Raw genomic sequence first — 26,546 nt, forward strand, 5'->3', positions numbered from 1 at the left:
ATTTTGCACGTGCTTAATGATTTTATAAGGGCACATTATAAAATTATTTATTTAAAACAATACTGGCAACACAGAAATCATTAAAAAAAAAGATTGTTCTTAATTCAAACATCGAGATGAAGGCCGCGTGTTTCCCTAACCTCGTGCCTCAGTTTGGTTAACAGTAACTTGTAACGGAACGTCCGATTATTTCGCAATATGCATACGTTAAGTGATAGGTGTTGAGATCGCATTGAAGTGCAATTTATAGCACTGATTGGCATAAGCAAGACTGAGCAAGACATTCGATTTATTTATTGCACGCCTCATAAGCGAAGCGTTGAGGTGGGTACTACTGTCACTTCGCGCAAAACATCTGATTTTTCAAACTTAAAATGTCTTTATGTATCATACATTGCACTTGTAAGATAATACATACACACACATATTAAGAAAAAACACTATTTTTAACGTTCATGATATTTTTGATGTCATTTTTGTTATTTAAACTAGTTAAAAAACAGTTTAAAAAAGTTCTGTCTTGGACGTCCGTGTGTCTGTATGTGCGGATCCTTTTTCTTGTTAACACGATAGCGACCGAAATACTTTACTAATCGAGTCTTTTTTTTTCTCTTACGCTTGAGTATGCTCAGGAATAGAACCCTTTCATTTTTCAGGGTCTGATTCGATGTGGTTTAATTGTTATTAAAAAAACAAAAATAATAATTAATAAATATTTATTAAAAAAAAATTATGAGGCGTGCACTTTTGGATTTTCCAAATTATTTTTAAGTTTTGTGTGTCATTATAATATCTACTAAATTTTTCAATTTAAACTATTCATAAAACCAATCTACGTCGTATTCTAAGTTGTGTTTGCTATCTACAGATGACTGTTAATTGATCCATTAATATTATAAGGTAATTTGCTAGGGTTGGTTCTTTAACATTAGAATAATAATCCTACTTTTTTATATGTAGATATTTTATATGTTGTTAATCAGTTTAAAATATCCCTATCTTCTTTTTAATATTTTAGACACATCGCGATGTACCATAACATGACCATAACATATTGTTTTCGTATAACAATGCAAATTTGTCGAATGTAATGTTTCATCGCGATACGTACGTGCAGCGGAACGCAAATTACCGTCATTTGAATGGACGATCAATTTGACAACAAACTGACGATCTAGATTTTAATCAATAATAAAGTTAGTAGAAGTATCCTTTAAGAATATTTTAACCAGACAAATCACCAAGAATCAAAAAGATTCTTCAAAATCGGTTCACCTAATCGAAAGTTTAGAGGTAACGAACCCAAGATACTGTGGAATTGAAAACGTCCTCCTTTTTTGAAGTCGGTTGAAAAATATAAACAGTTTCATTACTAGGTATATGACAGATCTTAGTTTCAACGCAGGCTAAGCTGGTATTCGTGACTTTCTTTAGAAGAAGCCTTTGTGGGTAAGACGATAATAGGACAAAGGAAAAGTAAGTACTTATGTTTGTTTACAATTATGCCAATTGCTTCTTTTAAATAATTTCATTTCATAATTCATTAGTTCACTACTGCAATATAATGCATTTGAAATTACTTTATATTTTTGGGAATCTTATTTATTACTACCTTCATTATCTTGTTTGATAAACAACCATATTTGCGTGTGACTTGCCATTTAATTATCTAAAAAATTCACACAATAAAAATAATGTTTCGTATGTGTTTAACTTTATTATAGGCAAACATTTACCTACCTTAAATGTTTATTGCAGATATAAAATGCACAATTTATACTTTCACTGTGAGAATTTATTATTAAGTAGTTGAAATATTAATCATTGTCATATTTTACAGAACATGTATTTTGTAACAAATATGTATTTGATAAAGCGTGAAAACGCGGGCAAGGAGCTTGTCTATATTTAACATTTAAAATACATCTATACTAATATAATAAAGCTGAAGAATTTGTTTGTTTGAACGCGTTAATCTCGGGAACTACTGGTCCCATTTATAAATTATTTCAGTGTTAGATAGCCCATTAATCGAGGAAGGCTATAGGCTATATATCCTCTCGCTAAGACCAACAGGGGCGAAGGCACGAGGGTGCTAGTATTATATTATGTTATAAACATTAGACAAAAAGGTAAATTCTTGTTATTATCTTTCACGCAAAAAGTCTTGTTGGATCTGGATATCAATTTCGCACACAGAGAGATTACAATCAAGATCAGCATCAAATTAGCATAGTTAGTCTAATTTTTGTCAAAGTATTACGCAAGTAAAGCTGTAGTTTGAAGCCAGTGTAAAGTGTAAACTTATAAATTACAAAGAGGACATTTTTAATTTATACTACCTACACTACAATGTTACTTAGATTTTTAAAACTACGCATCGAGTCTTTTTAATAGATATAGAGACTCAAGAGGAAGGTTTTCGTGTAACATAATAGCGGCGGGCGGAAGGCTAATATTTTTTCTATTCCGGGTTAATCCGTTCGAAGCCGGGACAAATCATGCATTTTACCCACATTGCTCCGCTCCTGCCTCCTGTTGAGCTGAAGAGCGTTTTTCAAATCGGACCGGATTAACGCGTTCAAACAATCAAACAAACAGACAAACTCTACAGCTTTATAATATTAGTATAGATTCCGGGTTAACCCGTTCGAAGCCGGGACAAGTACCCGATATTTGTTTATTAACTAATGTGTTTAGGCGATAGAAATGCAAACGTAAGAGCCCACGCTCTGATTAATTTGCCCAACACTGATTACATGCATCACCTTGAACATATAGCTCAACTATTGCGAATTAATGCCTTTTTAAATTAAAAACTATTTAACTCGTTAGCGGTTTTTTAGCCTCGACACTATTGGGCTTAGAAGGCAAATATTTGTTTATTTGAAGTCAGTTTTCATGGGATAATCCAACAATCGAAAGTTTTATTACATTTGAGATGATCTCTACTGTAAGAGACATTGATGCACATAGAAGATTTACTTTGAATTCTACGATTTAAAACATAATATGCCATGAGCAGTTGAAGTGAGAATTGAAACATTTTTCCAAGATGAACAAAACCAATATGAACAAAAAAAAAGCGGCAAAAAAGCTTCTCCCACTAGAAGTGTTGTGTTGTTCAATAATATTCAAAACCTTCTATCGTCAAACTTCATAAAAATCGTGCTAAAAGCAGACCAATCACGGAAACCTAATTTCAAAACAGTAAGCTCGTTCACGTCGGCCGTTGACCCGCGTGCATTGCGTCTGATCATTGTGCAGCAGCCCGTGCCTCAATTATATACATCATTTCATCTTTAGCAATATGAACCCAACGTATAGAACAGCCATCTTATATCTCGAATGGATTTGAATTATTAAGAACGCGTTTGGAATTTTTTGTTTTTATTATTCGTTTATGGTCTGTTGCATTTGACGTTTCTGTCAAGTTATGTCAAAAATCCATAGAGAAAAAAAGTAAAAAAAGAAACGTGTGTAATCGTTCTTTAAATGTGTATATTTTGCAATTAACACTGGGGTTTATCAAGGGCAATTGTTTCACCTGCTCAAATGCTGTTTCACATTATCAACGTGAAACATCTAGCCTTTGGCTACGTTACTCAATAATGTATTTAAAAACGAATTAATTGAAATATTATCTATATCATCACTACTACAAACAGTGAAGGAAATCATCATGATGAATTAGGAAACCAGCACATCCAAGACATTACTAGTTTGGGTAGTCGATAATGAGGCAGGGAAGTCACATAGTCTGGCATATAGCTACGGGAGCTCTGGTGCGTTCTACGAGAGATCCCGGAGTCCCCGCAACCATGCTTTGGGTTTGGCCGTCGAGGAGGTTATAGTGGGTAAGAATCCCACATGCTCTCTTTTTACCCCAAAAGAGAGTATCTTTTGAAGATTTCCTCTCCGTTACCAAAAAATACGTGTGGCACTCGGGGACTGCCGCGGTAAAGCTATTGCCGATTGCGTAGCATGCCTTCAAGCCACACCTCCGCGCCCGTCGGAGTGGAGAGCGTGAGATTTTTCGTTACGCAATTTCTGGATTCGGTCCCCGCGCTCAAGGCCCGCGATAGAAGCTATGCAATAGCTTAAAAAAACACATTACTAGTTATGATAATATATGACACCTTGGCTAGATTATCGCCTATATCCATGTAATGGTGGATTATGGTCTATGGCGCTGCCTATGGCTTTTGTTCCAGCAGTTGGAACCAATATGAGGCAATGATGATAATGATATTGTAGGGAACACAATATTCTATTTAAATACCAAGCAGAAATAATCTTCATTACAGTAAGTATACTTATAACATAAAAGCAAATATGGCGAATCATTAAATATGGCACAATATGCGTAATTGGATTCATTTACAAATTAATGTAATTGTATTGTTCCGGTAACCCAGTATTTCATGTATGTGGTGAAAGTGCAATCATTTAATTCAGACTCGTATTAAATACCCAATTATTTTGGAGGATGACAATGCCAAAAAATTCACAGAAACTGATTTTGCGGGTTTTGCTCTTATTTTTCCGACTGAAATGACATTTAATTAGTCTTTCTATATTTTAATTTTTTTTATCAATCTGTCTGTATCTCTGGATTATCTTTGGAACGGCGGAATCGACTTTAGTGAACTGTCGCTTTATGATAGAGAAGTTTGTAGAGGCACATTTTACGTCATATAACATGCTGTGAATAGTCTTCTATACAATATTTTGCCTTAGTACAAAACATTCTACAACATATTTTAAAGTGAAGCACAAAGTCCTGACGCAGATGCTATTCACATAATAACATAGTACTTAATACTCATTGTTTTGCCGCGAATGCATGTGACCGACCCGTGGTGACAGCTAGGTATTGTCACCATGTTTGCTCACATTTTTATATGCTAAAGCCTACTGACGGTAAGGAAAATCCTGTACATTCTACTTAGTAGTTATAGGTGCAAATACAACAAATAAAAAATATACTTTTTTATTGAATCAAGTAAATATTTTTTTTAATTCATAGGCAGCAATACTGATTGACAGACAAATATTTTGATAATAGATAAAGTTCAAATTATTGTCTGTTAGTCGTGCCTAATTTCTCAAACTTATTGCAGTATAGTTTTATCAGACGATTTTTCATTTGATGCAGGCGCAGTCGTAAGCGTCAGCTAGTCACGAATATATGGGAATCCAATATCCATATACAATAGAACTGGGGAGGTCAGGGTTTTGAATATTTTACATACTTTTCTTATAAGTTAGAAGGGAATTTTTCAAGGAGGCCGATTGCACAAAAAACGTACTGAAGGCAGTTTTTTTTTTATTTTAGTGTTTTAAAAAAAACTCTTAAACAAAAAACCTTCGCCGCATTATCAGGAGAAATAATAATTTCGCAACGCACAAAACATAATATGTATCAAAACACACAAAAACAAATCTACCCTCAAAGTCTTTCACACTCACCACTTACTGCCTTCTAGAACCTTCCACGCACAAATCATTATGATTACAACAATAGCTTTTAATTTTAATCATACATCTCGAGATGAATACAAGCGTAAAAATTACCAATCTAATAATTAAAATAATTAAAATGTCGGCTCGTAACGCACGAAAACATATTAACTAAGATTTTTCACCTCTATGAAGTAATTAATTGATGCAACCGTTGGAATGTACGCTACTATATTGTAGTAGAGGATATACGCTACGGCTGAAGATATAAAACATTGACTGTGTCTATCTTTATGTTTCTCCGGTTCAATATTTGGCTGCTGTGATTGTGACTAGATGATAGAGCGGTATCTAGAGCAATATGAGACTTTTCATCTCTATGTACATCTACCTGTAACATCTATGAAGTAATTAATCGATGCAACCGTTGCATTTACGCTGGTATAGTCTGATCTGATCTGAATACATTCTGATATAAAACATTGACTGTATCTGTATGTATGGTCGGAACAATCTTTGGATCGGTTTATGGACTCTTACTCCATGATAGAGCGGTATGTAGAGCAAAATGTAGAGGCTCTTCACTTCTATGAAGTAATTATGTAGAGACTTTTCATCTCTATGGAGTAATAAATTGATGCAACCGTAGGAATGTTACGTGCAGTATAGTCTGAGGATATAAAACATTGACTGTAAGTGTAGGTATGTATGCCCGGAACAATCTTTGGATCGGTTTATGGACTCTTACTCCATGATAGAGCGGTATGTATAGCAATATGTAGAGGCTCTTCACTTCTATGAAGTACTTATGTAGAGACTTTTCACCTCTATGGAGTAATAAATTGATGCAACCGTTGCAATGTTATGCTAAGTCTATGCTTCTCGATGATAGAGCGGCATGTAGAGCTACTTTAAGCCTCTATGGCTTTTCACCTTTATGAAGTAATTAATTGACGCAACCGTTGGATTGTTACGATTGTTACTATAGGGTCGTAGACGATATAAAACACTGATTGTATCTGTCTCTATTTTGTCCGGATCAATATTTTGATCGGTTGAATTTACATGGACTGAAATACTCTATGATAGAGCGGTATGTAGAGCAACATATACCTAGACTCTAGAGGCTTTTCACCTCCATTAAGTAATGAATTGATGCAGTTATGCTGGTAACATTCCAACGGTTAACGGTGGTACAGAATATAACACTGGTTGTTGATTAGGGTAGTGTTAAAATATTGTTTATAACTAGTTTAGTAATGAAGATGTTTCGATCTTTCGATATTAGCAATGAATAACAATGAAAAAATATATAATTTGCATTGATACATAAATATGGAATATAAAGTATTTTTCCAGTAGTCCTGTTCGAACCTTCACCCTCTGGCAGGTAAGTCACTAACCACTAATTTTATAAGAAACAAAATTATTATAATATACGCATCTGTACCAGTGTTACTCCATATAAAGGAAATCATACAATTCGAAGAACGCAGCACACAATTTGATACATTTTCTTCACGCCTTATGTAATACATAATGGTAATATTGAAAATTATATTACATTTTGTAATAAACCGACACAGTTTCGTGACGAGCGTTATGGTGCTAACTTTTATCATAATATTGTTTTTGTTATCTTCTATAAATAAATATGTCATAATATAAGTGAAAAGTATCTTTACAAATTGAAGTGTTTGTTTTTAATTTCAGAATAACAGCTGCATAAACACAAACGATACATTTATGTGAAAGTTATTAAAATGTTTATATATACATATATGTCTGTCTATGTATTTCTATTTAGATCTATTTTATGTTTACGTAATGAATAATGATCTTTATGAGTCCAAAACGCTGAACTAATTTAGACGAAGTCTACTTTTTATAGAAATTGAATATGCTATAACTCGAAACAAATTTCCAATGGCTTTCATTTCAATGTTATTTCGATCTCGTAATTTGCGTGAAGTCTACACAAACGAAGCCGCGAGTTTATCTTAAACGAAATTACATAACAGTAGAAATTTCTACACTAAAAAAATATACTTCTTAAAATTTTTCTTGCTCTCCGCTCGAATAAGCTTACTTTCATATCAATCATTGTTTAAGAACATAATCAATTGAAAGGTACATGTACCTGTTATATCAATTGTCGGTATGTCTGTCTGTCGTAACATCCTCAGTATTGTTTCTACACAATGCATATTATACAAACGAATGGCCGGCAAGCAACCTTGAGCCACCTTAAAGTCTTCGATACAACATTATTCGTTGGATTCACTTTTACTTAGCTTTTTGAGTTATTTTTTATTAGCCGTTAGTCTTAATAATTACAAGAGGGTTCAATCTATCCTCTGTTGTCTCTGTCTTAACAACAAGGTTCCTCTGTCATGATTATATGTTTTAAGCTATTGCATAGCTTCTATCGCGGGCCTTGAGCGCGGGGACCGAATCCAGAAATTCCGTAACGAAAAAACCTCACGCTCCCCACTCCGACGGGCGCGGAGGTGTGGCTTGAAGGCATAGCATGCAATAGCTTTACCGCGGCAGTCCCTGAGTGCCACACTTCTTTTTTTTATCTTGTGTTTGGTTGCCTGGAAGAGATGGCTACTAAAGCCATAAGGCCGCCATTTTGCATGTCTCCATTCTGTATATGTATGTCTTTTTCCTGTTTGTAATGGTGTACAATAAAGCGTTTTCATTCATTCATTCATTCTATCCTCTCTATAGTATAAGTTTAGATTATCTCATTTCTCTATGTTTAAGTGATTGGTAGGGTTTAAATTGACACTCTAAAGAAATTCTAAACATAATATTCAAACTTTGACTAGATATTTTGGCTTCTAGTTATTTGCCACCGCTAATTTTAGTATTTTCCGTTTGGTTGAGCTTAACGAGAAAAATATTAATTTCTATAGTTTTACTTCAATTTATAAAATATAAAAATAAAAAAATACAAAACTGTACCTCCATAATCGAATACGCTTCAAAAAATCATTTAAAACAAGTTATTTATTAGTTTACACGAGCCATTTACAAATGGGTAAATAATCATTGCATATAATTTAAACATAATAAAAAACAAATTAACGGAATCCGCCATTAAAAAGTGTTAATTAACATATACCTACGTAATATTTATATAATAAATAATAATATGCTGTTAATAGTTTGATAAAATATAAAATTTCTGATCAAAATATACTAACGCATATCTTTAGCCTAGTTTGTAATCGAATTAAAAAAAGGAAGGAGGTAGGTTCTAAGATTACATGTAGGTACATATGTATATTATGTATATTTTTATATGTGTGTGTTTTGTCCGAGTATATATAATTTTAGGGAACACCAACTAATTTCAGATTTCCGGAATGATAGAGTGATATCTACATAGAGCACACAACCTACACCCTTAGCTCACCCCACACGCTTGAGGACTTTCTATATGATCATCTGCACATATCAAGGACGTATACGTAATGTATATGAAATGCCCTTTTTGGTGCCAAAAAATTAAAAAGCAAAAGAAAAATTCCAGAGTGAATACTTTATAAATAATATAATAATAGACGAGCATGTATCACTGTATGGCATTTCCGTTGCACATGTTAAAATGATGTACTATTTAAGATGTGCCGGACATGGGAATAAGAGAGCTTGCAATAGTGTCTTAAAATACGTCACACATTATATAAATATTTTTAAATAGCTGCAATATAAGTGTGTTAATGGGATGAACTTGATTAATTTCCTACAAAATTTCAATGAATTTAAAGATACAGTTTTACATTAGGTAATCGTTTATTTTTAAGTTCTCATATTAAATTAATATCTAGGCATTTATTTTTGTCTTTCATTTATAAAGAAAATTAATTCCATAGAAACCAATTATTTCTTACTAGCGACCCGCCCCGGCTTCGCACGGGTGCAATGGCGGCCGGCCGGTACCGCCGCAAACGCTACGTCCCGCAATTGCACGCCTCATAAGCGAAGCGTTGAGGTGGGTACTACTGTCACTTCGCGCAAAACATCTGATTTTTCAAACTTAAAATGTCTTTATGTATCATACATTGCACTTGTAAGATAATACATACACACACATATTAAGAAAAAACACTATTTTTAACGTTCATGATATTTTTGATGTCATTTTTGTTATTTAAACTAGTTAAAAAACAGTTTAAAAAAGTTCTGTCTTGGACGTCCGTGTGTCTGTATGTGCGGATCCTTTTTCTTGTTAACACGATAGCGACCGAAATACTTTACTAATCGAGTCTTTTTTTTTCTCTTACGCTTGAATATGCTCAGGAATAGAACCCTTTCATTTTTCAGGGTCTGATTCGATGTGGTTTAATTGTTATTAAATAAACAAAAATAATAATTAATAAATATTTATTAAAAAAAAATTATGAGGCGTGCACTTTTGGATTTTCCAAATTATTTTTAAATCTGTAATATCTTCGAAAATATTCACGTAAATCATACGGTGTAAAAGGCCATATAGATCTATATTAAATGAACAATGTATTCAAGGTATTTAATTGGTTAAGGATTAATGCTGTATTGGTTAAAATCGCTTCGAAAATTATCCATTATTTGTCGTAAAAAGTAAATGACAAAAAAAAGTTATTGTGGGTTATCCATAAGAGATAGACATATACCATCGCGGACTTTTCTGTAGACCTTTTCAATGTGTACAATACTTAGTACATTATTTTGATAAAACTCGTAGGGTTCAGCCTGCGTTTGCAATATAAGCGGAAAAAAATGTAATTATTTACGACATCACATTAGAAACCTCAAAAATAACAGTACTTCTCCACTATTGAATGGATGTTATTATACATATAAACCTTCCTCTTGAATCACTCTATCTATTAAAAAAAACCGCATCAAAATCCGTTGCGTAGTTTCAAAGATTTAAGCGTACAAAGGGACATAGGGACATAGGGACATAGGGACAGGGAAAGCGACTTTGTTTTATACTATGTAGTGATAGTGATACGTAGAGAAAAAAATAACCAATAACATTATTCATTAAAATTCAAATGTATTCGTAGATACCTACTTCATACATACCACAAATATTACCACTCTTGAGTGTCTTTACTAACTAACTTTAACATCATTCTCTTTGAAATAACGACAAATCTAGACACAGTTTGAACTATTTAATTAGGTTCATACAAATATATTGTACTCGTACGTGGGTAAACCGGATTGTTAAGAAACGCTACAAAGAAAAAAGTAGAATGGCATTTCACTTCACTGTACTGACCTCGCCGTCTTGGCTTCATTGAAGATTTCATTCATCATACTTAAACTGATATTTCAGTTGTGTATCATGGAAATAAATAGATTGCGAATCAATATTTTAGTAAAGAAACAACGAAATCGCCTTCAAATTGTCAGACCTAGACAAAATATGGGATCAACCAAAAGTCCGTAGCTTTCAAAAAAAAGAGGAATCAAAATCGGTTCACGCAGTTGAAACTTCTAAGGCAACCAAGCAAAAAAAAACAATACCTATATACCTAAGTAATTGAGGACCTCCTCCTTCCTTTGAAGCCGGTTGAAAAGTATCCCAAAAGTACCAAGTACACTCTACATCCGGTAAAGTAACATCTATTGACTATTTTCTTCTAATACAGTATTTGATTATTTCATCACCAATGGCTCTCTTAATGATGACTAGACATAAATACCAATAAAATACAGTTTGTGCCAGTTAGAAATAATTTAGCTTTCTACCAGTGACAGAATATCAAAATCGGGTATAGAGTTCCTATAATCACGCAAATTTGTAATTAAAACGTTAACAGATTTGTAAGAATCAAATATATGAAATTCAAAATACCAATAAAATATTTGGTCATCATTTGCGAAATTTAATAGCAATATTTTTTACATAATTATGCATGAAATGAATACTTTTCGTGTGACTCATTTAAAATATTGAGTCATTTGAATTATTTTGTTAAATAATAGAAAAGAGAATGTAGAAGACAGCATAATGATAAAATAAATTCATAAATAGTTTATGATATCTTATACGAGAAACGAACGGAAGAAATTGTTTTGTTTTAGTTAGTTTGAACATCCAAATCTTGTAAGTTTGAGATGAACTAACGAAACGATATTAATTTATCTGAATTTGAGATTAAAATTCGAGAGCTAGGTCTTAACTGTTGTTCCTCAAAGGACCTTCTATTGCCAAGTTTTATTTCGCGACAGAAAGCAGTTTATATAACTCTATATTTCTTAAATATTTCACCCATCTCATACTCATTATCAAAATTTATAAAGAATCTTCTTATTCGATGCAGATTTATTATTTGAAATCTTAATAAATAGGTGGAGACCAATTGAACCTAATATTTTTAATTCGCATGGATTATGCTATAATTTAATTATGTGTGGTAGAAAGAAACTTCTAAAAACTCATTGTTAGGTTATAACTTATAAGTATTAATAACGACATTACCAAACATTCGATGACCCAATACAGTATAGACAAACGCAATCGAACCAAAGACAATTGAAAACAATTGGTTTGAAACAAAGCAGTTTGTAAACATATGTATAGCGTGTATATCATATAACAAAGTGGCCATATATGTTTTTATAATAATAGTTTAGGTACATGGTGACGATAGTAATTTTTTAAGAGAAGATTTTAGCGAACTTCTTAAAAATAACAAGTAATAAAAAGTTGGAATTTTAGAAAAGCACGATACAGTTTGCTCACAAAACGTCGAAAATGTGAAAAAGCCATTCCAAACATAACATAACTCCAAAGGTATTTGGAATGTTAATACACCATATACCACAACTTTCTTCGTTCCAAAGCCTAATCACTCCTCTTTACAAAACGTATTGTATAACAATACTCTACCTGTATATCAGTTAATCCAATACAGCACAGAACACATCACTAGCACTATTTATTTATATTCACTGCGGGAGCAACTGGCACACGTGCGCGCACTCCGACGTATGGTCATCAACTGATGGTACCTACACCGCTGGTGGTACGCAATGACCTACTAAACTGGAAACGGGTGGTAGAATCAATCCTTCAGAACGCTTTTGTTCAAGGACAAAAGGATTAGAACTTTCGCTTGTGTCGACTGTTGATCGGAATCCGGGGTTTTTGTTAATGGAGTAAGCAGAACTCATTACTGGTTTCGGGTAATGGGATTAGATAAAGTGGTAAATACATATGCTTTAAAAAATGTTGCTTTTCCCACGGACAACTGCGAAACGAATAATTACCAATGTCTCTACTATTAATAATTGTCCAACTAGAGAAGAGATTGTACGCGAAATATGGTCACACAGGATAATATGAAGAGTTCATTTATCTCTCAAAATCGAAAGGAACAAGACATATTGAAGCCCAAACCATAATATGAAAAATGTATTATCTGGACATGATCAAGGCTAAACCGATTAGCAAACCTTAATTTAATTTGCCGACAATTTGGCTCCATTTTTATTGTCTACAGGATAACATTGGTGTTCAGTATAATCTACTATAACAGTTGCTCAAAATCAAAGTTATACATGATTCAATTAAGATTCATACTTCTTTCAGAAACGCCTTAAAATCGTCAAAAATCTAAATTTGACCATATGGCGGCATGAAATTATGTAGTGCTGATATATTTCTTAAGCAGGATAGTATAATGCAGTGTGCACAAAAACCTTTAACGGAATGGTCACATTCACTCCATTACCACCGGTATGCAGGTCAGCGGTAGGCCAGCGGATCACTTCGCTATTTACCTTCTATATGCCAGCTTCATACAAATAGGGTTTCCGTAAAAACGGATTAAGTAATGGATAGGAATCGTAAATGTATTATCACAAAATTCCCGCTAGCCAATTAACGGTATCAAAGTAATTTGATGTAAGGTTAATAATTAATATCCAATGAATTGTCAATGTAGCGGTGGCTTAAAATATTAGGAATCATCGTTTATTAATAAATAAATATTACTTTAAGCAACAGTTGTCGCTTGTCCTGGCTTAACTTTTATTACCCCAGGGGGTAAAAATAGAATTCGTGTTAGAAAAAATGTAGAGCTCTCTTATAAAAAACAAATTTTTTATCAAAATCGATAGAGTTAAATGATAACAAAAAATCTACCAAAATTTTATTCCTTTTAGATATTCAAATAAACGCAAGAACGTTGCAAGTGTGAAGAGCAACTAAGATACAATTTTTTGTTCTATGTAAACTAATAACACGATTGCAAGCCTGACATTTAGAAATTGCCACATGTTGTGATTAAAGTACATTAAATAAGGAAGATAATGACTTACAGCCGTACAAATAAACGAGTTATAACATTTTATGCAAAGAATAAACTAAGAATAAGGAAAAATCATACAAATAAACACGAAATAAATGTAACCTAGTATAACTTCGTAATAAGTATTCATACTAATGCTATTCCGACCTTATTACGGCTACCACCCTAGTATAAGTCTGACATAACCGAGTTATAACATATCTTTTAGTACATTGTGCTGTGTTTTACAAGTTTTAGAAGCAATTTTCAATCTAAATTTGAGATAATAGCAATGAGAGTAATACGAGAAGTAGAAAAAGTTGAGCAAATTAATAATTTCATTACGTACCTATTGAAATGGAAAATTTTGTATGAAATGTCAAAATATACGAAATTATGAAAAACCCTTTTGATATTTATAATGATTTATTTATTTACAACATGCGCCAAACCATACATACATAAAACTTATTTCTAAACTTATCACAATAATATACACTTTAGTTGAAAATATAAATCTTCTAAGCCTGGAGTTGTATGTTTTGAGTACCAGTTATTTGGCAACTCTCTATCTCAAGGTGGGTTTATCTTCTGTTCTCCAGATATTGGATAGCGTTATCTATCATTTGCTTGCATATTTAATGATATATTTAAATTATTTCCAATAAATATTTAAAAAATAAATAAACAGAACATCGTATGATGAAACTTCACAACAAATTCGACGAAGTCAAACGAGCGTCAGCAAAATGACAGCACCAAGGCTTAACCGTAGACAATTTCAATGTTTTTCATAATTTTGTGAATGAATTGCGACGTTGCCGCTTTGCGCCTATTGCATAGCGTGAGCATAGTTACATCGACGTTATTCCAAATTTATTTGTAAGAAATTATGACATCCTTATTCTTTATTTGTTCTTATCATATCTATGCATTGCATAAGGTTTGAATAAGCAAGTTTTTATTTGTACGGCTGTTAAACTTTAATTCGGATACTGCTGATTGAATTGGTAATGGTCTAGAACTCTAGAAGCTCTGTTTATTAAACGCAGAAGATTGAAAGAAACAATAAAAGTAATAACTTTACACATTTATGCATAAGAAATTGCAAAATTTATACAAAAGCCGAAAAAAACCAACAATAAGGCAAAATTAAGATTACAAGGAAAGAAAAATGTTTCAATGACCAAACTATTACCATAGACTAATATACTCAAGAAGACTTACAATCGCCATAGTAAAAAACGTAACTCGTTTCTCAGTTCCCAATTTTGTCGATAGATGTCACTCACAGTAGCATTTGGCATTTTTATAAGCTTTTTTATACGTTTAAGAACTAGATGTCGCCTTAGAGCATTAAGTCGGTTTAATGAAGCTAAGAGATGTCGCTACAAAAAAAATCAATGTGCCAAATAGTATCTTGACGTAAAATATAATACGCAAAAAACGTAAACTATAACGTAAAATATAATACGTAAAATATAATACGCAAAAAAATATTTTTATTTAAATGTTATTTTTTGCTCTGAATCGCGCAAGCGAAATGTTTTCGCTACAGAGCATATATATACAACTTTCCGCCATCAATAATCGGGGCCTTTACGGCCGGCCGGTCGAGTAGACTAGTCTCTCCCTTTTTCGATTGAGGAAATCCACCTCCCTACCTCCACATCATTTTGTTTTAGTTTTAAAGATTTAATAAACGTAAAATAATACTTTCTTCATTTTTGTATTTTGAGTAAACGTAACACTAATAACGGTTAGTTTGACCAGAGGCGACTCGTGACAAAATTGTATGGGTGTTTAATTAAGTATTGAACTAAAGTCTAAAACAAAGAAAATACAGTAGCGTAGTAAATTCATTACAAAAAAAAAGCACCACAATAAGGGTGCTATTACAGATTTTTAACAAAAAACGCTATTTTACGGTACAATTTTAACTCAAAGCATGAGAACAAAGTAATATCTTAAATCTTTTTATATATAAAAATGAATCGCAAAATGTGTTGGTAAGCGCATAACTCGAGAACGGCTGAACCGATTTCGATAATTCTTTTTTTATTATATTCCTTGAAGTACGAGGATGGTTTTTATGTAGAGAAAACGTAAATATGTACCACCAATTAAGTTATAAAGTTGAATTTAGAACGCGATATTGAACCGCACTCCCCACGAGACAACTTGGAATGAAATACAAATTTAATCTTTATGAACTAAGGGATAGAGTTGAATTTAAAAACTCGTCGCTTAAAAGGTCACACAAATTATTTTTGTGAATGTGTGATTGTGTTTCAATAGTGTGAGTTACCTTCCCCGCACCAAAATCAGCAGAAAGTTTAGTTAGAACATTTGCCAGCGTACTCCATCCATTACTTAATGATCTAAGACCATGGACCACGTTGCTATGAACTGTTTTTGTCAAAGAATTACTCGAACAATTAGAGCATAAATTTCAACGTAAGATGTATAGGTGCCCGTAGCTGTATTGATGAGTCTCGTACTTAAAAACCGATAGATGCTGGTTCAAATCATTGCCGTACATCTTTTTTTTTTTTCTTTTCCCGTATTTTATGGTCATATAAATAATACTGTTTACAAGGGAATAATTAAGAAGAAAAAAGATATAGACATTTTTTTTAACAGAAAATAAAGAATTTAAATAATATATATATTACTAGCGGTCCGCCCCGGCTTCGCCCGTGGTACATATTTACGTTTTCTCTACATAAAAACCATCCTCGTACTTCAAGGAATATAATAAAAAAAGAATTATCGAAATCGGTTCAGCCGTTCTCGAGTTATGCGCTTACCAACAAATTTTGGGATTCATTTTTATATATAAGACTAGCAGTCCACCCCGGCTTCGCCCGTGGTACATATTCACGTTTTCTCTACATAAGAACCATCCTCGAACTTCAAGGAATATTATAAAAAAAGAATTAACGAAATCGGTTAATCCGTTCTCAAGTTATGCGCTTACCAACACATTTTGGGATTCATTTTTATATTATAACTAGCGGTCCGCCCCGGCTTCGCCCGTGGTACATATTTACGTTTTCTCTACATAAGAACCATCGTCGTACTTCAAGGAATATAATAAAAAAAGAATTATCGAAATCGGTTCAGCCGTTCTCGAGTTATGCGCTTACCAACACATTTTGCGATTCATTTTTATATATAAAGAAGATATACACTACTCTGATCACTATGTCGAATGTTTGTAGTGGGTGTCGAAATCTTATTAAAGGTACTCGATGCTCCACAATCCTATATAAGTTACTCTATGATGCTCCACCACCGCGTTGCTATGAACTGTATTTATCAAAGATATACTCGAACAATTAGAGCATAAAGGAGAATGACCACGGGTGGTATCGGTAAAATTTTAGTTGTGCCACGTATTCGTGATATTGTTAATTCCTATTTGTATTTATAATGATCATATGTATCAATATTAAGTCTTAATTATACCGGATAAATTGAAATAATAGTAAAAGTTATTCTTTTGAAACATGTATGACCACGTATGGAATCGGTAAAATACTAGTTGTGTCACGTGTTCGTGATATTGTTAATTCCTATTTGTATTTATAATGATCATATTTATCACTATTAAGTCGTAATTATACCGAATAAATAGAAATAAAAGTAAAAGTTTCTGTTTTGACACATATATCTATCTCTCTTGCAAGCGTCCTGCGTCATATGTCATCGTTATGTCATAGTTGAATGAATGTGTTCGACGCATTGTTCGACGTTATTTATTTTGAATTATAATGTTTATTACGATTTACTTTTCACATTAATTGGTCTTGTAAATTAAAATATTACGGTCTATGTAATAAATGTAAAACTTAACGTTCATCGTTAGTATAAACTCGATAAAGTATTTTTTTGAAGCGTTGAATAAAACTATTGTTTTATTTTTATTGTCGTGAACTGCGGCTTATTTACATAAAAACTTTAATCGTTTCTAAAAGTACTAACATCAAGCTTTAAATTGAGCTATATTTCATCTTGACACAATAAGTTTGATTGCGATACCAAGTGCCATAGTCACTTGGGCAATCTCCTTTCAATGTAAGACGTATAAGTGCCTGTAGCTGTGTTGACTGAGTCTCGTACTTTAAAATCGATAGATAGTCCATTGAATAAAAAGTTCTAGAGTGCGTGAGTTAGTAACGTAAGATGTTTCTTCGGAAACATGTCAAGAGTCCCTAGGTAATAAACATACTAAAACCCCGGGCCACTAGGAGGAGCCCCGGAGTGGGGGGAGGGTGAAAATGGGTCCATTTTTTCATTTTTCGCTTAAATCTCAAAAACGGTACATGTTAGAGAAAAACTTTCAAGGAAAAGTTGAAAGGCCATAAAATTATCTACAAGTTGTACCTGAATCATTTTTTCCTATATCCTACCGTTTCTGAGTTATACGCAGTAAAACATGATTTTGGCTCAAACAATTTCCACATCAATCGATCAAAAAATATTTCTTTCTTCCAAAAAACTCAAAAGTGCAACTTGTGACCGGTACTGATAGATTGCTCTTAATTAGGTCTATAATTGGTAAAATAAACACATTCCTCCATGGAAGCCTTTAGGAGGAATCGATTGTCAAAATATTATATTATGGTAGTTTGAGTTACTGAACTTGATTTTTTTCTTCCAAAAAACTCATAAGTGCAACTTGTGACTGGTACAGATAGATTGCTCATAATTGGGTCTATCATTGATAAAAATACCAGATTCCAACACGGAGGCGTTTACGGGGAATTGAATTTTATTAGGGTAGTTACGATACTTGAACTTTTTATTTTTTTTCTCCAAAAAAACTCAAAAGTGCAACTTGTGACCGATACTGATAGATTTATCTTAATTAGGTCTATAATTAGTAAAATAAACACATTCCTCCATGGAAGCCTTTAGGAGGAATCAATTTTCAAAGTACTATATTAGGGTAGTTTGAGTTACTGAACTTGATCTTTTTATTTTTTTCTTCCAAAAAACTCAAAAGTGCAACTTGTGACTGGTACTGTTAGATTGCTCTTAATTAGGTCTATAATTGGTAAAATAAACACATTCCTCCATGGAAGCCTTTAGGAGGAATCGATTGTCAAAATACTATATTAGGGTAGTTTGAGTTACTGAACTTGATCTTTTTATTTTTTTCTTCCAAAAAACTCAAAAGTGCAACTCGTGACCGGTACAGATAGATTGCTCATAATTAGGTCTATCATTGATAAAAATACTAGATTCCACCATGGAGGCGTTTACGGGGAATTGAATTTTATTAGGGTAGATACGATACTTGAACTTTTTATTTTTTTTCTTCCAAAAAAACTCAAAAGTGCAACTTGTGACCGGTACCGATAGATTGCTCATAATTAGGTCTATCATTGATAAAAAAACCAGATTCCACCATGGAGGCCTTTAGGAGGTATTGAATTTTATTAGGGTAGTTACGATACATGAACTTTTTAACTAACTACCCTAATAAAATTCAATTCCCCGTAAACGCCTCCATGGTGGAATCTGGTATTTTTATCAATGATAGACCTAATTATGAGCAATCTATCTGTACTGGTCACAAGTTGCACTTTTGAGCTTTTTGGAAGAAAAAAAATAATAAGTTCATGTATCGTAACTACCCTGATAAAATTCAATTCCCCGTAAACGCCTCCGTGGTGGAATCTGGTATTTTTAGCAATGATAGACCTAATTATGAGCAATCTATCTGTACCGGTCACAAGTTGCACTTTTGAGTTTTTTGGAAGAAAAAAATAAAAAGATCAAGTTCAGTAACTCAATCTGCCCTAATATAATATTTTGACAATCGATTCCTCCTAAAGGCTTCCATGGAGGAATGTGTTTATTTTACCAATTATAGAACTAATTAAGAGCAATCTATCAGTACTGGTCACAAGTTGCACATTTGAGTTTTTTGGAAGAAAGAAATATTTTTTGATCGATTGATGTTGAAATTGTTTGAGCCAAAATCATGTTTTACTGCGTATAACTCAGAAACGGTAGGATATAGGAAAGAATGCTTCAGGTACAACTTGTAGATAATTTTATGGCCTTTCAATTTTTCCTTGAAAGTTTTTCTCTAACATGTACCGTTTTTGAGATTTAAGCGAAAAATGAAAAAATGGACCCATTTCCCCCCTCCCCCCACTCCGGGGCTCCTCTTAGTGGCCCGGGGTTTTAGTATGTTTATTACCTAGGGACTCTTGACATGTTTCCGAAGAAACATCTTACGTTACTAACTCACGCACTCTAGACCCCCCTTGGAGGGACTCATTCAATGGACTAAGATGCTGGTTCAAATCATCGCTGTTCATCCACATTTTTTTTTTCTTTTCCCGTATTTTATGGTCATATAAATAATACTGTTTACAAGAGAATACTTAAGAAGAAAAAAGATACTTATAGACATTTTTTTTAACAGAAAATAAAGAATATATATAATATATATTATATACACTACTCTGATCACTATGTTGAATGTTTGTAGTGGGTGTCGAAATCTTATTAAAGGTACTCACTTCCTTAAGATGCTCCATCACCGCGTTGCTATGAACTGTATTTATCAAAGAAATACTCGAACAATTAGAGCATAAATTTCAATGTAAGACGTATAAGTGCCGCGTCTTTCCAAACTATACAAGGCCAGTACGCAACGGTGTGAAACTAATCACGTATAGTTTGGAAATAACTTTTTTACAAAGTTCTTCCAATCTATACAACAGCAGTACGCAAATACTTGCAAATACTCGCGTATACTTTGTAGTGAAGTAAGTAAGAATAGCGCTCCAAAACATACAGCGCCAGTACGCATGCGGACTAATCGTGTATGTTTCGGAGTAAGCGCGGCGTCTCTCCATTGCTCGCGTTTATATTATTGTATTGCTGTTTTGAAATCTATTATTAAAATGCTGCTGAAATGATCGTATATTTTTTGTATCGAGGATGCTTGTGTCTTCGTTCCCGACTATACTGCACGACTTACAATTGACAATAGTGCTAAAATGTAAGAATCTAATAAGTCCAGAAGAAGACGGTTGCGAGGCGACGGAGCCCCGCTTCGCGGGGCTCCTATTTTTGTGTAGTTAAAAAAAACACAAACCTAACCTAACCCATAGGTAACCCTTATATCTGTTACCTATTTATTTTTCTAAGCTTACATAATAATATTTTTATTCCATATTTTACTGAATCAATCAAGAAGAATAAAAGTAGATAGATATAGCTGTACAAGTCTTTGATTGCCTATATATTTATTATTTCGCTCAAGCGTAAGTGGTGTTAGCTTAGATATTAAGTTATACATATTTTGCGTACTGATCGTGTATAGTTTGGAAAGAAGAAGCAAGCATCCGCTTTACAAAGTATACACGATCAGTACGCAAAATTCGTGTATATATTGTAATAACAAACTTAAAAACAGCATTACAAAGTATACACGAGCAGTTTCCTATGGTTGCGTTCTGGCTATGTATAGTTTGTAAATACGCATAAGTGCCTGTAGCTGTGTTGACTGAGTATCGTACTTTAAAATCGATAGATGCTGGTTCAAATCATCGCTGTACATCCACATTTTTTTTCTTTTCCCGTATTTTATGGTCATATAAATAATACTGTTTACAAGGGAATACTTAAGAAGAAAAAAGATATAGACATTTTTTTAACAGAAAATAAAGAATATATATAATATAATTATATTATATACACTACTCTGATCACTATGTCGAATGTTTGTAGTGGGTGTCGAAATCGTAATAGAGGTACTCACTTCCTTAGATGCTCCCTAAAAACTAAAATAATAATTCAAAAACACCGGAGTTTTTAAAACAACGCCCTCTAGATGTAATAATTGAAAATCGATAGTTTGCTGTTTCCTTAGTTCTAAAATTGGTCACTAGGTGGCGCTTTTAAAACTGCAAATTAAATAATAAGCTCAAATGAGAGCGCCATCTAGCAATAAGCTGAAATTACGGGGTACGATCTCTAGTATGACAATCATCAGTCCTCTTTAGATTCTATTAGTCCATGCTATTACTATTGGAATTTATAGTGACGAAGAAGTTGCAAATAAGTAAGTAGTAAGTTTAAGTAGTAAGTAGTAAGTAAATAGTTAGTTTATATACCTATTGTAGCAGAATCCTTTTTAACTTTCATTGCTTTGTTTTATTTATGTGTATTTATTTACCAATTTACCTAATCCTGTTTAGTGGTTCTACTTAATGTATTATGCATTAAATTCTTTTATATGTAATATATTATAATAATTTGGAAAATCCAAAAGTGCACGCCTCATAATTTTTTTTTAATAAATATTTATTAATTATTATTTTTGTTTATTTAATAACAATTAAACCACATCGAATCAGACCCTGAAAAATGAAAGGGTTCTATTCCTGAGCATACTCAAGCGTAAGAGAAAAAAATAATTTGGAAAATCCAAAAGTGCACGCCTCATAATTTTTTTTTAATAAATATTTATTAATTATTATTTTTGTTTATTTAATAACAATTAAACCACATCGAATCAGACCCTGAAAAATGAAAGGGTTCTATTCCTGAGCATACTCAAGCGTAAGAGAAAAAAAAAGACTCGATTAGTAAAGTATTTCGGTCGCTATCGTGTTAACAAGAAAAAGGATCCGCACATACAGACACACGGACGTCCAAGACAGAACTTTTTTAAACTTTTTAAACTGCTCACTGAAAATCGGCGCTGTGACGTTTTTTTTTACGTCACAGATGTTCACCGAGTGATTTCCCCTTTTAATGGCATCATGCTTCACAGACTACACACTTCAATGTGTATTTTTAAGTATTGTAGTAAGTAAGTATTGTAGTAGTATTGTAGCATATAAGTATTGTATAAATTGTTTTTCATTATGTACGTGTGAGGCTATGTGTCATTAAATAAACGTTTTTTCTTTCTTTCTTTCTTTCTTTCAAATATTTGAAAACAACCGAATTTGTTGTGACATTTGTTGTTCTAGATTGAAATTCAAGCTCATTTCGTTAACAGTTCAGCAGTTTATTAAAACTCTAGCAAACTTTAAGAGCTATTACGCACTGTCGACCAGTCGCCGGCGACTCAGTCGCCGGCGACTGGACTTACTCCTGGACGACTGACGACTAAGTGCGCAAGCCCCTATTTAAACTATAGTAAGTCACAGTCGCCGGCGACTGAGTCGCCAGCGACTGGTCGACAGTGCGTAATAGCTCTAAGCTGATTGATAAATGATATTATTTCTATTTGGTTAAAATTAATAGAATTAAAACATTAATTCACTGAAAAATGTGATCTGTTCTTATGAACGACTTGTTTAAGAGATTATTAGCCGTCCTGTATGATCATCTATTGCTAAAATGGTGAAGGGTCTAAATTGAAATCTAAATGTACGTTGCAATTACTTTACAGCAAGTGGTACGTATATGTGTACTGTGTAGTGAGAAAATTACAGTAATCTTCAAGAGGATTATCATTAACTCAGTCACGATGAATGATACAGTATGTTTTTATACACTCATCATTTACGCTCGATTGATTTAAATGATATTCCATTTTCATTTTATACTAAATCATTTATGTTTGAAGTAAAAACTATAGGTGAGAAAAGAAATGGGGTTAGCAGAACATAACAGTGAATTCAATATAATTTTTTACAAAAGTTACTAATTGGATGAACAAAACGTATATTACTCTAATTAGAGACTTAGTTATTGTATAGATATAGTGCAATTAATACCAATTATTCTCTTAAAACGTATGATTTTCTGATTTTGCAGGGGCCGTATTATGGCCGTATACGACCTATTATTTCCAGACAGTTTACAAATTCATATTATACCATAAGTAACCATGGTTGGTTATTGCGATCGTATTATGAATTTGCCAATTAGTTCAATTTCACGGCGTAAACTGTCTGGAAAGAAGAGGCCCCTGTCCTATTTTCAAGAGGTTCGAAAATAATGAGACAGAGTCTTTATCTTCGCTGTATATAATATTCAAGAAAAATTTCGTAACATAATACTATTAAACCAAAAATTGATGTTAAAGTAAAGATTATAAAATACGTTTATGCAACGATTATCAAGCTTATACCACACATATACGGTAAGATGAGTCGTGTAATGCAAACGGGCTATCAAATTACTGTTTAGGAAGTGAAGCCGCGGTAAGGTTTCCTTCCTTACGGCTTCTTGTTTATTATCTACACTAATATTATAAAGAGGAAAACTTTGTTTGTTTGATTGTAATGAATAGGCTCATAAACTACTGGACCGATTTTAAAAATTCTTTCACCATTCGAAAGCTACATTATCCACGAGTAATATAGGATAAGTTTTATCCCGGAAATTCCACGGGAACGGGAACTATGCGAGTTTTTCTTTGAAACCGCGGGCGGAGCCACCGGCGGAAAGCTTGTCTTTCAATATATTCGCGTTAATAGGAAAATAGATGCGATTCATTTGTTTATCGAATAGCTGGAAGTACTTTCGATTTTCTAGTACGAGATTTATGTGTATTTGCTATCAAGGTGTGAAGTTAATCAGGAACTGTGAACGTTTGATAGTTTATAAGCATTTAATAATGAATTCAAAAATGTATGGTATACCTATAACTTGAAAGTATCTTCATTTAGTTGGATGTATCCCATCCATGAACGTCTCTCACAATCAAGCTGAAGACCGTACAAGATTGGGAAAAACCATTTAAAAAGTAACGAGAGATTATGAGTCAGACCAAAGTACTGCTCACAGACATATGGTAGTGCTCGTTTTCATTTGGAAGCTTTGAATAAATAAGTACTTGTAATTAACTGCTTTATGCTGCTGAACATCAAATATATTTTTAAAACCTATTTAGTCAAACATGTACAAAGTGATCTACTATCTAAACAGAATCACACTACAATTCAACGTAGATATTTAGCAACTTCCAAGACCGTAAAATACAAAACTTAGATATTAACCTGTGCAATGCAGTCTATTTACCTGTAATATCATTACATATTGTTACATAATTACTTTCGCAATAAACAAGATCGTATTTCATAAGTAATATCTATACGAACTGCCCATCGGAATGTTTTATACTTCCTTGTGTTTCAAATTATTGAGGAAGTCTTGCCCTAGTGGAGATGGAACCTAATAACTTGGGATTTTAGTTATGAAATAGGGTATAAGTATTTAAAACGGATATGATTATTATTAATGTTTTAATTTATGCTCAGACTCATATTAAAGATAACATTTGTTGAGCAGCAGTACATCAATACTGTTACTGGAAACATTATTAAAATCTGACGATCCTCTAGATTCTAGAACATTTCGTCGTGAATTTGCTACACACAATTTTTAACCATGAAATTAATTATTATAAATTATAATTATAATTAGGGATGTAACGATACATGATTTTGCCGATACGATACCGATACCGATATTTGTAGTAATGTATCGGCGATACCGATACCGATACCGATATCGATGGCTTGGTAGAAAAATAAATAGTGAATTATGCATAAAAAGTTACCAACATTTAACAGAGACAACTGTTAATCGTATTCTTTTAAATAAAAATGCCAAATCAAAAAACAACAAAACCATTTATTTTAGTATTATTATTTTACGAAGTCAGTTAAACTTTAAGTAATACACATACAATCAGTACCTAATAAAAGTTTACTATAATTGGTAGAGTTTTTTCAGAAAACAAGGTGCGCACGCGCGGGCGGCCTCCCGCATCGTTCATTGGGCGCGTATTTTTGAATTATTTGATATCAAAAAAATTGTTTGTTTGTAAAGTAGGTTTACGATCGAGATGTTTACGTGATAACATAATGCAGTGGCAGCGCTCGAGATGAAACGGGAGATCGGTCCGTCTCTCTCTCGTTATACCTGCGATTGCGCTCGTGAGGTTTTGGTGTGACACAAGTTTATGAACATGTCACCCGACTAAAACGATTTTAAAAACGTTATCACGTTAAAAATTAAAAAAATTCAAAATTATTTATTTCTTTCCTTTACATAAACAAATATGTGATTGGAACACTCCTAGTAAGCAAATAAAATGCTTGTGTCAGGAGACATTACAGAAACAGAAATAAAACAATATGAATGAATACAATGCAAAAACATAAAAGAAAAGAAAGAATTTAATAAAAAAATATCGGTATCGGTTGATTTATTATCGGCGATACCGATATATCGGCCGATATATCGGTATCGGTATCGGTATCGTTACATCCCTAATTATAATGTAATATTAACTGACATGTTGACCACGGTATTTACTATTGAGATCTTTTCAGTTTGTAGAAGAGACTAGCCGTAATTACGTTCTTCCATTAACAAACGATTTGCTTTATTATGCAAATATAGACTTTAGATTTCAGAACATAAGATATAATGGAATAAATAGATGTGTTGTAATGTGGTTGTAATCCACTGCACTAATAAAGTTATAAAAGAAAATATTAGTTTATGAGTACACTCATATTGCGTTAAGTAGGTACTAATTGCTGGCCTTGTTTTTAATAATTGAATAGTAAAATGAGATTATAATCCATACTAATATTATAAATGCGAAAGTAACTCTGTCTGTCTGTCTGTTACTCAATCACGCCTAAACTACTGAACCAATTTGCATGAAATTTGGTATGGAGATATTTTGATACCCGAGAAAGGGCATAGGCTACCTTTTATTGCGAAATATGTACCACGGGCGAAGCCGGGGCGGACCTCTAGTGGATAATATGTTAACTT

At 33.0% G+C, this 26,546-nt stretch overlaps 1 protein-coding gene across 7 annotated transcripts in view; it reads right to left on the reverse strand.

The window, feature by feature from the left end:
* The window catches only part of Exn (Ephexin), a 96,230-nt gene that overhangs the window by 44,922 nt on the left and 24,762 nt on the right, over positions 1-26,546 (reverse strand). Inside the window, exon 1 of one of the 7 annotated variants that reach the window (XM_090105622.1) lies at positions 12,362-12,475. The exons of the other annotated variants lie outside the window; for them this stretch is intronic. The gene's annotated coding sequence lies outside the window, so the exon portion shown is untranslated. Of the gene's footprint in view, positions 1-12,361; positions 12,476-26,546 lie in introns of those variants that run through there. 7 annotated transcript variants of the gene reach the window in all.

This window comes from Colias eurytheme, chromosome 9, assembly GCF_061535395.1.
Source record: "Colias eurytheme isolate Ceu_HAF_F1 chromosome 9, ilColEury1 Martin Lab GWU primary, whole genome shotgun sequence".
Classification (NCBI taxonomy): Eukaryota; Metazoa; Arthropoda; class Insecta; order Lepidoptera; family Pieridae; genus Colias; species Colias eurytheme.